Genomic DNA, 17,750 nt, shown 5'->3' on the forward strand with positions numbered 1-17,750 from the left:
CGCTAACTTGCATCCTAGGATCGTCTCATACCGAATAGCTCAAACATATCCACATAATAATGTGGTCTCACCCATATATCACATACATGCACATAAATATACAATTATGCTCTCAATGGCCAAAATTACGAAAATGCCCTTCGAATAAGAAGTGGGCCCACATGCATGCAATTATCATCATATAATAATATAATTCACATAATCGTGCATATAATCACATAATCACATTTTAAATCAATTATGGCCCTCCTAGCCCCCTAATCCAAGCACTAAGCCACATTAGGGAATTTGGGACATTACAATGGTATTCTTGGTTTTTGTGGGTTTTGAATTCTAATTTTTGTATTTGATGCTTGTGGTAGAGTATAGAGGTTGGTTTGAGGTTGGGAATTAGTTTATAAATTGGTTTTAAAGCTTATGGTAATCAGAAACATGATTTTGAGTCTTGATTTTTGGATTTAAAGGGGAAGTTGAGTTCTTGGATCTCAAATGGTGATTATGGGATTTTAATGTGTTTTGGTTAAGTTTTTGATGTTTCTGTGTTGCTTAAAGTGTACTATTATGGTTTTGGGACTCAATTGTGGCCTTGGAACACATTTGGGATGAGTTTTGGTGAGTTGAGCTTGGATAAAACACAGGTGGAAACCCATATGGATTTGTGAGGTGGCACCCCTACCCTGGGTTTGGGCGCCCCTACGCTAAGCAGGGGAGGGCTTTAGAGGCTTTCTCACTTGCTTGGATGCCCCTGCCCTTGTTCTGGGCACCCATGTGCTATGCAGGGGAGTTCTTGGGAACTTTCTGACTAGTTTGGGCGCCCCTGCCTTATGTCAATTTCAACAAGCCTCATTTTTACACCTTGGGAAGAACTTGGGGGCTCGGGGGATGATTCCACCACCCCTTTCGGTGGAATTGGGGGCCCCGAGGGCACGGGATTGGTCCCGGAGTTTATTTATGGGATCGAATCATGATGAGGATATTATTTATGGTTGTGTATGTTACCGCTAGGGCTCGGGACAGGATCGTGCTCGAGGGTCATTTTTATCTATCCAGTGCTTGGACCAGAGGTAAGAAAACTACACCCAGTATGTGATTAGGGCTTGGCCCGGTTATTAAACATGGTTATGACCATGCTTGAACTGTTTTGTTAGACATGTTAACTATGTTGTGCATACTTGTAATATATAATGTATGCTTATATGTCTTACTTGACTGAAAGGCTTGACTTATGAGCCAAGGGCAGCAATAGCGCGTTGAGCGCAGGGCGAAATGCTTGACTTATAATTCAAGGGCGGAAATAGCGCGATGAGCGTAGGCTGAAAGGCTTGAGTTATAAGTCAAGGGCGGCAATAGCGCGCTGAGTGCAGGCCGAAAGGCTTGACTTATAAGTCAAGGAGGACAATAGCGCGCTGAGCGCAGACCGATATGGTTAGGCCTATCCAGGATTGTGGTATACACTTGATCGACCCTATGGTCGCTTAGAAAATAAAGCGCCAGGTACGCTTGGCCACCTCTAAGGCTGGTTATATAGAGGATAGGGCAATGGGCTCTAGGGTGACTCTACAGTCACTTATCTAAGGCAACAGGCCCCGGTGTGACTCTATAGTCACCTATCTAGATTAAATGCATGTATGAGTAGGGTTATTACTACTAGGCATGCTAATTATGATTCTTTAATATGTTATTAATTACTTATGAGCATGTTTAAGTTTTTTTGCTGAGCCTTGGCTCATGTGTGCTATGCGGTGTAGGTTAGGGAAAAAAGAAGCTGGACCAGCCATGAGTTGAAGAGCTTCGGTGGCGGCGTGTACATATGCAGCTTGGTCAACCAGCACGACCGAGGATTCAAAGAGGAAATAGGGTTAAACCCTAATTTTATTGCTTAGGCTGGCTTGTAACCACCATTTTGGATTGTAAATGACTTTTTAAATGTTTATTTTGGGATCCCATGTACGAACTTAATTTTTTTTAATGAAATTATATATTTTGTTGACCAAAAATTTTAACCCTAATCCAATAATTACTTATAGTTACGCATTTATGTCGAAATGACTTGATTAGCAAGTCGAGCACTATTTAAGATATACAATGTAATGGTCTTGGCTATCCAAGGTGTTAAAACTTGGTATTAGAGCTGCCAAGGTTTAAGGGTTCCTGAAGACGGGCTGGGCATGTACATTTGCCACTAAAGACAAGCTCGACTTAGGGTTTGGTAATTATTGGTATGATTATGTGCTTTACCTGCATGTTAGAGTAGAGAGCATGATATTTATATTGTTAAAAGCAAGGTTTATTAATTGATGCATAAATTATATGGGCATGTATTTTTATATTATTATTGTATGTGAATACGATGTTGTTTGGTTTTTCCCATGGGAGATCTTCTGGATGTGATCATCATGCATGATGGACAAGTCATTGACTACAGACGAACTCAGAGGTTATGTACCTAAGGCAGTCAATGGGACCCAGCAGTGTTTATATTGAGGTCGGAAATGATAGTCTGGGCCAGAGCCCTCCACCTGCCTCTCAGTATTGGCAGCAGGTGTTTGTAGATATGCAAGCAAGGTTGCAAAGGCAAAGGGGAGAGATCGGGTGGTTGAGACAGCAGGTTCTGCTAGAGAACATTTCTCCCTTTGTTATGTCAGGAGTGGCACCAGTTTTGGTTCGGCCTAGGGTTGAGAACAAGTGGTAATTACTATATGAGAGATTTCAGAAACATTACCCTCCAGTTTTTTAGGGAGGCCTACTATCCATTCAGAGCTGAATAATAGATAGGCATGATCAGTTTCATCCTCGACTTTATGGAGATGGTAGGCAACGATATAGTGATTTGTGCTACATATGTGTTACGGGAGGATGCCTGGAATTGGTGGGAAGTGGTATCCCAGACACGAAATATGGCTACCATGAGAGGGGAAGAATCCAAACAGTTGTTCAATGAGATGTACTACTGTAACTTAGTTAGGACTGGGAAGATGAATGAATTTATGAATCTAGTTCAGGGGAATATGACAGTGACAGAGTATGTTAATAAATTTGATATGGTGCCAACGGACGTGGCTCGGAAGGAGCAATTTATTTAAGGATTGAATTTCGAGATAGCTCAGGGCATCAGGGTTGCCCCACTGTATGAGATCTCTACCTATGCTCAGGCGATATGGAGGGCCATTGTTGTAGAAGGCACCAGAAACAAGATATGGAGGGAGAGCGGGAAGGCACAGAACTCAAACGGTGATACCTCTGTTTATTGGGTCAGATAGGGGCAGAGGCCCCAGTGATAAAAAAATAAAGGTTACAGACATATTTAGTACCCTGACTAGGAAAGGGGTTCCGAGATGCGTAGATAGGCCATCAGGTCGAGGGCGAGGATTGGAAAATCTACCCGAAATGCGCTCGGTGCAGGAGGCGCCATCTAGGAGAATGCCGAGGGAAGGCATGTTTCTTATGTGGGATGGTTGAGCATCTCAGGAAGGATTTCCCAAGGCTAAGGAAGAAAGAACCAAAGGGGGCAAACAACTTGACCTCAGCTCGAGTGTTCGCTCTGATGCAATCAAATGCTGAGGCTAGTCCCTCAATAGTGGCAGGTCAGCTTTCTAGTTTTGATTTTTATATTATGCTGATTGGTTCGGGTGCAATGTACTTCTTTGTATTTAGTAGAGGCATATATATATTGTATACATTATGTGACTATGTTGTGATGATGATTTGGAACCCTATCGCCTACTAGGGAACTGGTAACTTCCTAATAGATGGGCCAGACTATTGTGAGTAAAGATCCATCAGTGGAATTGATAAGAGTTGCTTATAAAAACATTTAAGATGACTCTGAGTATAGATTGGATTGGCTAGTGAGGTTTTATATGGGTTTCCTGAGGAGTAACAGGGATTGTTATCATGTCAGGAGACTGAGTCTGTCATGAGATTGACACAGGGATAGAACTAGTATCTGAGGTATCCTACAAAATGGCTCCAGCAGAATGGATAGAATTGAAAGTATAGTTATAAGAACTACCAATTTGGGGTTTACCAGATCTAGCTTCTTACCATGGGATACACTGATTTAGGTTGATAAAGAAAGAAGTTGAGACATTGAGGATGTGTGTTGAATACAAATAATTGAGCAAGTTGGTCATCAAGTACGGGCAATTGTTATCAGGTATTGATGATTTATCTGATCAGTTGAAAGGCAAAACAAGAGTTTTGAAGAATGATCTTCGATCTGGTTATTACTAGCTAAGGATCAAAGAAAAAGAAGAACACCTATTGAAGCTAACTTTGTGTACATGATTTTATGGATTTAATGAACAGAGTGTTCTAGGCTTATCTAGATAGATTTGTGATGATCTCCACTGACGGTATTTTGATTAGCTCTCAGTCAGAGATAGAGTATGGGCAGCATCTTCAGTAGACAGTATAGAGATAGCGGGAACACAGATGGTATGTCAATTCCAAGAAGCACAAGTTTCAGTTACTTCAGGTGCCATTCTTTAGTCACATTGTTAGCAAGAATGGGGTTGAGGTGAATCCAACCAGAGTCGAGGAATTTAGAAATGGGCTAAGCCCGAGAATGTTTTTGGGATTAGAAGTTTCCTTGGAGCGACGAGTTATTACCAGTGTTTTATAGAAGAATCCCCAAGAATTGTTACACCATTAACAGAATGGACACGTAAGAATTTGAGGTCTGTATGGTCAGACATATACGAGAATAGTGTAACAACCCAAAATCACTAATATGGCTTAAGGGCCTTGATTAGTGTGTCGGGAGGGCATAATTGATTTATGTGTGAATTTATTAAGTTAACGTGTGATTATATGATAAGCATGCTTGTATGGTTATATGAATGTAAATGTGATTATATGTTATATTTGTGAGAAGCACATCATTATGTGGGTAAATCTGTAGCGTGCGACTCGAGACAATCCTAGGGAGCTAGTTAGCGGGAAAGTCACAACGGGGCTTAATACTTGACTTGGGGCATTAGATGATTATTCGGGTTATCGGGTTATGGAAATAAATAATTGGAGATATATTTGAGGTTAGGAAGCTTAGGCGGGAATATTGGGGAATTTTACCATTTTTCCCTCGGGGACGTTTTTGGTACCCTGAGCCCCGGGATTAACTTAATTACCCAAGGATAGACTTAGTAAAAAACCTCAGAACTTGGTGGAAATAGAGGAACCGACCCTATTTTCTCTCTCTCCCTCTTTCTTCTTCTTTTTCAAGAAAAACCACTAGACTCTAAGAAACTCAGCTAGAAACTCTGTGATTTAAGCTGAAGTTTTGAGGAATTAGCTCAGTTCTAACTAAGGGAAACTCAACCAGGATTAAGGTAAGGACTGAATTACACTCTTGATCATTAGAACTCTGTGTTTTGGCTGGGTTTTAAAGTGTTTATGGTTTTGAAATTTAAAGACTGAATTGAAGCTGGACAGCTTGGGTTTTAGCTCAAAAATTGTTAAGGAAGTGGTTCATCAAAGAAGGTAAGCTTCAATTCGTAATTTAGAGTTTAAATTCCGAGTTTGCATGCCTGGTTTTAGAGTTCTTGAGCTACTGGGTTTCAGAAATCAAAATGGGATTTTAATGAGTTTTTAAGCTAGGTTTTTGTTGGATTATGTTGCTAGAATCATGTTAAAAGTCTTGTGATCAATGGGTTTTGGAATTAGGGTGCTTTGAGGTGGCTTTGAGCAAGGTTAGGATGTTAGGAATGGTGGGTTTTCTGGGCACGAAGGGCTGGGCCGCGGCTCTGTTCTAGAGTGTCGCGGCCCTGCGAAGCAAGGAAGAGCCAAGGAGGCTCTGCAGTGGGGAAGCGTCGTGGCGCGTGTCCCATTAGTGGGTAGGGTGGTAAACTTAGAGGGCGCCCGTGTAGAAAATACACCAGCTGCGTAACCGACCTTCAGGGAGGCCTAGCCTCTGTTTCAGGGGCGGGCCGCGGCATGGGTTTTAGGGGTCGGGGCCCTTAAGGATATTTTTTATCTTTTGGAGGTTTTAAGCGCGAGAACCTAATCTAGGGTGCTCAGGATCAATTCCACCACCGTGTTTGGTGGAATTTTATGTCCCGAAAGCTAGAACTCCGTCCGAAAATGTTAACGTGATTATTAACGATACTCCCTATCTTAGTTGTGACTAGGTATTAAGCTAGGGCTCGGGAAGCGGATCGTGCTCAAGAGGCGTCGCTCGTAATCAGTAAACTTGGAAATTAAAGGTAAGAAAACTGCACCCGGTTGTGGATTTATAATTGGACTAAGGGTTCCCTATTTTGTATGCTTTGTAGAGGATGGTATTATGCCATGTAAACTGAAAACCAACGGCCTAAGAGTGCCGAAGTTTACACTAACGCATAGGGCGCGGCTCGGCCACTGGTAGCTGAGGATAGCTTATTATGCACTAAGCTCAGTTTAATCGGGCCGAAGTCAGTGGGATAAACAGAGGGTGTGACCTAAGATGTTGACCCTGATTTTTATGTGATTTGTTTGTTATTATTGGTTGGTGGAATGTTGTGCTGTATAGCTGGGTGATGATTAGCTGGTTCTTTGGTTGAATCTTCATGCTTTGTGATTATCGTGGTATGTTGAGTGTATGAACATGCTTAAAGGGTTATCCAAATGTTATTATCGCTTGTTATACAATATGATATGTTTTCTTGCTGGGCCTTGGCTCACGGGTGCTTCATGGTGCAGGTAAAGGCAAGGGCAAGCTTGATCAGCCTTGACTTGGAGAGCTCTGAGAGCAGAATGTATATGATCAGCTGCTCAGCCGCCACGGTTGAGGGAAGACAGGGATAGGAAAACCATAAACTTATGTTTTGCCTTTAGAAAGGCTGGTGGTTGTCTGTACACTGGAAATTTTGTAAACAGACTTTTAAACACTATTTCTTTTGGATCCCATGTGTAAATGTTTAGTTATATGGAAAGTATCTTTTGAGACCAAAACCTTTTAACCCTAGCACATTAATGACTTTATAATTCACGCTTTTAACTGGGTTGGCTTGATTAACAAGTCTTGCACCTTTACAAATACACAGTGTAGCGGTCTTGGCTATCTAGGGCGTTACAAATAGCTTCCAGGAGTTGAAGCAATGGTTGAGTGCTACTCTAATGCTGAGTCTTCCATCAGAACAAAATTCATTTGGGGTGTATTATGATGCACTAAGCCAAGGATTAGGTTGTATCCTTATGCAAGCTAAAAAGGTGATGACCTACGCGTCACAACAGTTGACATGACAGAAATGGCAGTACCCTATACATGGTCTGAAATTAGTAGCAGTGGTATTTGCACTGAAGATGTGGTGGTACTACTTGTATAGAAAGAAGTGTGAGGTACACTACTTATAAGAATCTGAAGTATTTTGTTACTCAGAAAGGTTTGAATGTGATACCAAAACTCTTATTAGAGTTGGTAAAGGGCTATGACTATGACTATGAATTCTCTGTCATCCAGGGAAATGCAATGTAGTGTCAGATGTTTTAAGCAAGAGGGATCTGGAAAGGTTACTTGATTTCAAACCGATATTTAGAAAGTTGATAGAGAATATGATTAGAATGAGAAATTAGTTGGTAGTGGGCTAGTTAACTAGCATTACCTTGTAGTCTACTCTTATGGAGAGAGTAAGGAAAGGTTGGACAAGTGATCCTCAGTTAATGAGACATAGAAAGGACATCTTAGCTGGAGTGGCTAGGGACTGTACAGTTCCAGAGAAAAATCTATTAAGGTACAAGGGTCGAATCTGGGTTCTGATGGATGTGTTTTATAGATGAGAATTTCTCGATGAATTCTATATTACACTTTATTCACTGTTTCCAGGATTCACGAGGATGTATCATTTAAAGGCTTTGTATTGGTGGCCTGAAATGAAGAGGGATATGATTGACTATGTGGCTAAGTACCTAGCATGTCTGTAATGCCCTACTCCCTTAGAGTCGTTACTAAGTGAGTTTAAAACGTGCATTTAACTCTCTAATCGAGGCTTTAAGACAAAAGTGTAAATAAACCATAAACAGAGTCATAAACTTTGAAAATAATTCCATTTACTGAAAAACATAAATCGTTTAACATTTGGGATCCCAAAATACTGTTAAAAAATATTTACAACTCAAAAGTATAACTAAAGTCGGCTAAACGACAAAATTTGGGTTTGGTACAATCATCTCCCAAATACCCCTGGCCGTGGCAGCCAGGCAGGCCAAACATATACGCACCGCTTCACGCTCTCCGTACTCATGGTTGGTTGACTTTCCCCTTGCCCTTACTTGCACCACAGAGCACCCGTGAGCCGAAGCCCAGCAAGAAAACCCTCACAAGCAGATAACATATGCATATCAAACACTTAACATATAAACAAGCCATCATCAGGCTAACCACATACGGCCATGTCGTCCCAGGCGCTTTACCAGGCCTTGGGTTCGCGGCCCATACCGTGAGGATATCCCAGGTATCCTATAGGGTCTTGCCCTGGCAACTTGCACTCCGCGTGCTAAATGCTACTCCCGGTCCCTTGCCGTTCCAGGCCCCTACTGTTCTCGGCCCTCGCCGTTCCTGGCTCTTGTCATTCATTCACATATATGCACACATAACATAATTAAGTATATACTTAAACATGAACAAGCCCAATTAAAGGGTTTCGCCCTGCAACACAATCATATAGGGTCGTGCCCTGCAACACAAGCTCTACGGGTACAACTGTTTTCTTACCTGTGTCCCGAGCTTTCCAAGCACCAATGTCCCGAGCACAGTCCCCTAGTCCAAGCCTCGCTGAAACCCTAGTCACAATGCACCAACAATATCCATCCATCAAGTTCTAATCCCTTAAATAACTTTGGGTCACAATTCTAATCTCCGGGACCTTAAATTCTATCAATCCGGGTGATAAAATCCATCCCGAGCCTTAACCTTTGAATTCCCAAGCCTAAAACCTCTTAAAAGCCCAAAAATGCACTTAGAGCTGCGGCCTGCCCCTAACCAGAGAGCAACCCCAAAACAAGGCAGGCGCGCTGCGGCCCAAGCAAGGGCATGTCGCGGCCCGTCCTCCTTCCTGGCCACCAATATGCTTCAGAGGGTCGCGGCTCAGCAAGAACTATGTCGCGGCCCGACCCTTCGAACCCAGAAAAATCCTCCATTTTTGCCACGAAAACCCATCTAATTAACCCCAAAATCAACCCAACAACTCAAGCTAACCATCACAGAAGTTATACCATGAACTTAGCAACAAAACCTAACAATAATTCTAGCTCAAAACCTCATCAAACTCATAGATGATTCCTCACCCAACACACATGCAATCCTCTAGAATTTCAACAGAAAACCAGCTGCAATTCAACACAACTTAACACATTTAAAAGCTTACCTTGAGCAGAAAATGAATCCCTAAATTAGGTCCTTAAGCTCCAAGCTTCTAGCTCCCAAAATCCAAGCTCTAAATCCTCAATCTTTGGTTAGTTCCATCAAAACTCACTAAGCTTCCAAGAGAGAAAAGAGAAACCGAGTAATGGAGAGAGAAAGGGTCGATTTAGAGAATTATGAGTGCTTCCTTTGTTTTGTTTTATTTAACTTAGTCTTTAAGGTTACCTCAAGGGCTCGGGGTACCAAAAACGTCCCCGAGGGCAAAATGGTAAATTTTCCCCATATTCCCTCCTAAACATTCTAACCTCAAATATATCTCCAAATATTTATTTCCATAACCCGATAACCCCATAAAACGTCTAATACCTGAAATACCCCTCGACTCGCCCCGAGTCGAATTTTTGACCCCGTTGTGACTTTCTAGCTAAACCGATCCCTAGGACTGTCTCGAATCGTGCAGCAGATATATCGCATTTATCACATTTAATTCACCTAAACATGCATTTCTAATCACATACTCGCATAAATTCACGTATTAGCACAATAAATCACTTATTGCCCTCCGAGCACGCTAATCAAGGCCCTAAGCCTTATTAGCAAATTTGGGTTGTTACAATGTCAGTAGGGGAGAACTGAGTAATAAAGACTAGTATATCTATTACAACCTCTGGGTGTTCCTAAGTGGGAATGGGAGGACATTACTATGCACTCCATAGCTAGACTGCCCAGGATAGTAGGTCAGTATGATTTTTCCTTAATGATTATGGATTGATGTATTAAGTCAGCTCATTTTTATCAGTGAGGCCAAACTTTACAGTGGATTAATTTGTAGAGTTAGAAGTGAAAGAAATTGTGTGACTTTGTAGGGCTCCAAAGTCTATTATGTCAGATTAGAGACTTCACCTTTACTTCCCAGTTTTGGGAAGGATTTATGGAAGGTTAGGGGTACCCGGTTAAAGCTTAATGCTAGTTAGCATCCTCAGATAGATGGATGATGTAATGCCCCAAATTTCCTAATAAGGTTTAGGACCTTGATTAGGAGGCCGGGAGGGCCATAATTGATTTATTATGGTATTTAATGGTTATATGCATGTTTATGTGAGTTATATTATTATATGATGGTGAATGCATGCATATTGTAACGTCCCTAAGGTAGGGTACGTCTGCCACATACTCGTAATTCTAGGGTTTACGAGTATGTAAGGCACTTGACCAAAAGAATTAAATAAAATGATACGAAGAAATACAGAAAAATTTAAAACTTTTATATAAACTTATTAGAAGAAATTATTACACGTATGAATACTTTAAATTTAAGGCAGCCATATGAAAACTCTAAACCATTATTGCATTGCTACTGAGTCCGTGCTCCACAAGTTGCTCAACAGCTAAAGCCACACCTGGAAAAAGGTTGGAAAATAACATAATGAGCTAACGCTCAGTAAGCAAATCTCATGCATACACATACACATGAATGTCGTGAGTTTGTAGTGCACATATATTAATATGCTGACTTATATACTTATGCATTCCATTTATTGCTCATGCACTTTCAAACTTTACTTTTATGCTCTTTCTTTTAGTTTCACATTTTTATGGGCCCAATATCACTTGTGCACACTGTTTGATTCAGCCAATGCCTGCAGGGCTTGTTACACATATCATATAGAATCCCATGGGTTCTCCTCCGGCTAGCCATCATCTCAGCTAGGCTCATCATAACACTCATTTCATCGTTGCCATAGCTGCCATACTTATTACACATATGGAGGAGAAAGACGGAAACATGGCAAACATATCTGAATGGTCAACTCTGACCTAGCCCACACTAGTGGGCAGCCACTATAAGTCTTATAGACTTCCGTCTTCTTTACTGAACTTACTTGATTGCTTCATCAAAACAGTGGCACCCTTTTTAAACATCTTATTATCACTTTGCTTAAGCCTTGTGTCATTAAAATGTTTAACTTTACATAAGACTTTTCAAGACATTTCATAACTTTTCTCATATCCATATGCATGGTCTTATATCACATAATAATGTATCACATAAATGTACATGCCATGCATACATGCTGATGCTGAAATGACAATGTTCGTGTTCATGACTGATGTTGATGGTATTCAATCAAGGCATTGTATCACATCTCATATAACTCAAAACATCTTTAGTCATAATACATGAAGCTTTGGGTTGGTGGCGTTGTTATACCTTAACGTAGAGCTATGGCTCAGGTCTAAGGTTTCCAGCCTAAAAACTTAAACGCTTCATATATCATAACATATAACAAATCATGAACATAGAGTAATCCACATATCCATCAACATAAGAACACATACTTGCACATAATTCATATCATTCTTAACCAAGTAAGACATCTTTCACATATCACAGAATTCATCAATTACATATCACACAACACCCTTATGGTGTTCATATAACCATTCTTCACATACTTATCATATGCATCATCATCATACCATACTTAACTCATCAGATGTACACAATCAATGTAGTCATGCATCTTACACTTAAGCACAAAAGGTGAGATTTACTTACCTTAGGTCCTTAGCTTATTTTAAAACGGCTCACCAAGAGTCAATCAATCAAATCCATACAAATCCTATTCAAGGCACATAATTTATTAAATTCTATCTAATCCGTAAATATACACTATTGATAGTGTATATTAATCATACCAGAAACTATATAAATGATAATAATAATTATAATCCTAACAACAATAATAATTATCGTCTATAATTAAACTTATTTCGATATTAATAACAAAATACTTCAATAGCAATACGTATATGGATGTATATATTCAAATAGTCATTTTATAAAAGAAATCATATTTGTAACATAAAGTTGTAATAATCAATATAATGATAATAATATAAATATAAATATTTATATTATTATTAGTTAGTCATAATATCAATTCCAGTGATATAATAAATATACTTTCTCCAAACTTCACCGGTCTTACAAATATCAATAACTGTAGGAAACTAATATTTGATATTATTTTAATATTCAAATATTAATATACAATAATAATGGTTAGATAATAGGTTTACTATAAATCATACTTTTCATATATATATATGAATCTGTATTCTTGATTTACTTAACAAAATAATAACAATAATAATTAAAATTACTTAATCATAATAATTTCCATATTAATATAAAATCAATTAAATATGTATTTTTATACTTGATTTAATATCTAATATTTTCTAGAAAATTAGACAGCACAACGGCTATAAAGTGGACAATTCCAAAATCAAAACCTGTATAAAAAATATATATAATCCCAGACAGCCAGTAAATTACAGAAAATATTCCATATATCAATAATATATAATTATATACCATAAATACACATAATAACAATTACTCTAATCAATCACAATTAAATCACAATATATAGGTTAAAGAAATTATACCAAAATGATCGGGTTCCACAATAAGTCAAACGATGATTTTCTGAGACTCAAAACGTACTTCGGAACCTCGAACACTAAGTTTCGACCGTCGGTCTACGGTGGATCGCGGTGGCTCGTGGTGGGCCCACCACCCAACTATGGTAGATGTAGGAACAAGTTATTGGGTTTTGAAGCCCACAACACGAGGAACACGATGGTGGTGACGGATCGGCAAACGGATGCCCGAGGTGGCCGAATCGCAACTTTGAAGTCGCGGGGTGGCCGAACTTAAATCGAGTGGTTGAGGCGTTTAATCGGCGAGTGAGCTCTAGATTCCCGCGTGGGTCGATAGTTCGGAGGCCTCTGAATCCAACGGTCCGGCGCGTGGCTAAAAATGGTGGCCGGAAAGTACTCATGCGTCGTCGGCAACAGTAATACGCAGAGGAGAGAGAGAGAGAGAGAGAGAGAGAGAGAGGAGAGAGTTTCTGAGGAGAGAGAGAGAGGGGCTCGGGTAAAATGAAAGGCTGAAGCCTTTTATTTTATTTTTATTTTATTTATTTATTTATTTATTTATTTTTAAAAATTATACTTGGACCCAAAATACTAAAATTCTTTTCAAATAAGCCCTTTAGCCAAACTTTCTTAATTTTATAAAAATCCCCAATTAAAATTATATGACATTTGGGTCCAATACTTGACTACTCAAGTTTCTCTTTCTTTAATCTCATTAAAAACATAAAATCATATTTTAAACACTATTTTTCCATTACTATTTCTTAAATTTGTAAAGTTGTACATTTTATGTATTAAAACTTTGATTTATAATAAATAAATGTATTATGAAAATGTTGGATATTACACATATGGGCTCATATTTTAATTGCAAGGGCATTTTGGTAATTTGGCTGTTGGGGGCGTGATTGTGTATTATTTATGCATATGGGTGAATTATAATCTTACCACATTATATGTGGATTGGTTCGAGCCATTCGGCATGAGACGATCATGAGAATGTAAGTGTTCGGTCTAGTCATAACGGGTCTACGTACGGGGCTCGGGGTGAGTCTCGGGGTCACTTTGATGATTAAAACATTACCGGGAATTAAAGGGTAATGGGATGTGATTTATTGGTATTTGAGAATATTGAGATTAGCGGGAATTGGAGAGCGTTAATTATAATTAACGGTATAGGTTGGAAAGGACAATTTTACCCTTGAAGTGGTTTTAGAGGCTTTAAGTGACTTAGGGGTATGTTGGTCATTTAGGGCTGACTTAAATTGGCTGCTGGCTGTAGAAGCATGTGGAATTAAAACAGAACCAAAACAAAGCCATCCTCATCCCTTCTCCTTCTCTCCCGTACAAAGTTTCTCCCTCATCTCCCTTTCAAATTTTTGAGAACCAATTGAAGAACAAACTAGGGAAAATCAAAGCTTGGGGAGTATAGCTTGAGTTCAACCATTGGGAAGGATTCAAATCAAGCTTGAGGTAAGTTTCAGCCATGAATTTTATGGTGTGCTCTGTTTTTGAGCTTTAGTTTTCAGCTTAAGAATCTTTTGTAGAAAGTTTGGATTAATGGAGGTTTAATTGATGTTTAATTTGGGTTTTGATGTGGGTGAGTTGTAGATGATGTTTGGTGGTTGAATTGGGTGTTAGGTTGAGGTTTGGAACTAGTTTGAAGGCTTGGTTCTAAGGGAATATGCAGGGGAGGTCGAGCTGGTGCGTGTTGAATTTTTGGCTGATCTGGGTAATGAGCCGCGACCTGGCTTTAGTGTGCCGCGGCCTAAGGTGGCTTCTGAGGCAATTATGCCTCTGTCAGGGAGATGAGCCGCGGCATGGCTATGGTGAGCTGCGACCCTTCAAGGCAGATTTGGCCAACAATAGGTTTTTGACTTGGGGATGCTAGCTTAAGGCCTCGGGGTCGATCCTACTACCCGGTTAAGTGTGGATTGATGTCCCAGAGGCTAGATATTGGTTTGGAAACCTTTGCTTTCATATTCATTGATGGTATCCTATATTTTTGGTTATGACTAGGTGACCGTTAAAGGACCAAAGGATTGATCGTTCTCAAAGGTCGTTTCTTTTATTAATTCTCGCTCGAACCCAAGGTAAGAAAACTGCACCCCATGTGTGACATGCATGGCTATGATTAATGTACGTTGGATGTTTAAATGTAAACATTGATAGCATAATGAATGCTTGGCGATCTTGCCCATTTGCATATGATTATTACTGAGGCATGCTGGATGATTAAGTGTGATGTATGTGATGCACGAGAAACATGTGATTAGGGCATGCCATGAATGATGAATATGAGATTGGCCAGAGCTTGAGTCTCTGAGTTTGTGCATGATCATAATTATGCTAGCAACTGTTTAGTAAGCATGCTGAATGCCCTATTCTTGGATAATTGGCCTATGATACACATTGATAGCATTGCTTACCTGTGCATGGTACTGACTAATTAGTCAGATTTGGCAAAGGTGCTAGTACCAACTGTGAAGCTGTGACTCATTAGTCAGGTTTGGCAGTGGTACGGGGCACTGGTCACATAGGGCTGACTCACTAGTCAGAATTGGCAAAGGTGTTAGTATCAACTGTGAAGCCGTGACTCATTAGTCAGGTTCGGCAGTGGTACTGGGCACTGGTCACATTGTGCTAACTCACTAGTCATGACAACCCTAGTGTGTAGTGCAAGCTATGTCGATTGGACCTAATCGACCCTCTACATTGAATGACTCAAAGAGCATTAATGCAGGACCGACCTCAAGTTCGATGAATATAAACAAGCATTTATCTAGCCAAAGGCTAGTCATTTAGAGCCATTGCAGGAAAGCCTAGGTAACGGTGTTGTTACACGGCTATGGGCACTGGGCCCCAGTGACTTGGTTGTCAGTCACTCAGTATGGTTTACCAGGACCTCAAAGTGATATTCACTCATCTGATCAGAGCTATGAGCTCTGTATGATCATTTTGATCATCATATGCATGGCTTTGGGCACTGAGGCCCCAGTGACTTGCTTGTTGGTCACTCAGCATGGTTTACCAGAACCTGTTGAAGGTTAGAGGCTTACCCAACAGCCACCCTTTCACTTGAATTAGTGACTTGCTTGTTGGTCACTCAGTATGGTTTATCGGAACCTCTAGTGTTACGACACTCATCTGATTAGGAGTGACTTGATAGTCCTCCAATCAGAAGGCCGGGATTTCTTATCCTGGATACCCCAACATCTGTTTGAATTCACTTGCATGCTGAGTAGAGCTATGAATGCTAGGCATGCTAGATATGATTTGGTATCATGATATGACTGTTTATGAGCATATGAGTTTTCTTGCTGGGCTTCGGCTCACGGGTGCTTTGTGGTGCAGGTAAAGGAAAAAGGAAGCTGGACCATCCTTGAGTTGGAGAGCTTAGGTGATGACATGTACATACGCAGCTGCTCGACCAATACTTGGGCGAGGTTTGAAAGTGGAACTAGGGCTGAACCTTGTTTTGCCGCTTAGAACGACCTGTTGTAAATAATCTTTTGTAATAAACTCTGAAATTATATTTTTGGGATCCCAATGTATATATTAAACGTTCTAGTGAAACGTTATACCTTAACCAAAATGTTTAATCCCTAAACCGCTAATCATACTTAGTTACACGTTTATGGCCAAACGACTCGATTAGCGAGTTTAGCACTGTTTGTAATGTGCACTGTAGCGGTCCCTGGAGTTGGGGCGTTACAGATGATCTGAGGGAAGGATTCACATAGTGACAAACATGCTTTGGGTGTGTGCATTGGACATTAAAGGGTTCTAGAATAAGGGTTTATATCAGTGGATTGTTGGAGTAGGTCTATATGGAATGTTGTAGGGTAAGAAATTTAGACTTACCTCTCTATCAGGATAAAGTGGGTGAGGGAAAATATCTGGGTCCTGAAATGGTATAGCAGACCTTATGGCCAGTGAGAAGATAAGAACTCGGATGCTCGTTGTTCAAAGTAGATAAAAGAGCTGCGTTGGGAACTATGTCTTCATTCAAGTGTCACCTCTGAGAAAAGTGAAACGATTTGGAATAAGGGCAAGTTGAGCCCTAGATTTGTAGAACCTTTTGAGATCCTAGAGAGGATTGGTCAGGTGGCCTATAGGCTAACCTTACCTCCGACACTGTCGGCAGTGCACAATGTGTTTCATATTTTGATGCTTTGGAAGTATGTATAGGATGAGGATCATGTATTTCTGTGTGTTTATAAAGGTGCAAGACTTGCTAATCAAGTCATTTAATTAGAAATGTGTTACTGAAACTATAATTGAACTAGGGTTAAAAGAGTTTGGTCATAAAAAATGCATTTCATTTAGATAAACATTTCATACATGGGATCCCAAAAGAAATAGAGTTTAAAAAAATTCCAGGTTATAAATATGTACTGGCCACTCTAAGGGCAAAACAGACATTTAGGCTTCTCCCGTCCTGTACCATTCCTCGGCCGTGGCGAATGATCAGCTGACTATGTACATTCAGCCTCAAAGTTCTCCAACTCAGGACTGGTCCACCTTGCCCTTGCCTTCACCTACACCACGTAGCACCCGTGAGCCAAGGCCCAGTAAGAAAACTATAATACAGAGTATAAACAATAAACAACAGTCAGATATTTCATGAATCATCAATCAGATACAAACAGTTCATATTGCTCACGTAAACAGTGATATCAATTCACAAGCCAACAATCAGTTTAACATCAATAAACATTTCACACAATATCTAGGGTCGACGTCCTTGGGTTGCACCCTCTATATAAATCACTGTCTTCGGCTCACTTAGGGCGAGCCCAGTGTTCAACCCACTGACTCTGGCTCGCTTAGGCCAAGCTCAGTGATTATTTGATTAACCTCAGCTACCAGTGGCTGAGCCGCGTCCTGTGCGCAAATATTGATTCTGGCACTCTTAGGTCATTTATCACATGTCCCCATGGCATAATACCATCTATGACATCAT

General features: G+C 40.2%; 1 long non-coding RNA gene across 1 annotated transcript; it reads right to left on the bottom strand.

The window, feature by feature from the left end:
- Positions 1-10,497: 10,497 nt before the first annotated feature.
- Positions 10,498-13,588, bottom strand: LOC133834033 (uncharacterized). Its single transcript, XR_009893279.1, has 3 exons — positions 12,794-13,588; positions 11,898-11,961; positions 10,498-10,737 (listed from the first exon to the last, which is right to left on the bottom strand). It is a non-coding gene; the product is annotated as an uncharacterized LOC133834033 (long non-coding RNA).
- Between the last annotated feature and the right edge of the window lie 4,162 nt (positions 13,589-17,750).

The sequence above is a fragment of the Humulus lupulus genome, chromosome 5 (assembly GCF_963169125.1).
Source record: "Humulus lupulus chromosome 5, drHumLupu1.1, whole genome shotgun sequence".
NCBI lineage: Eukaryota > Viridiplantae > Streptophyta > Magnoliopsida > Rosales > Cannabaceae > Humulus > Humulus lupulus.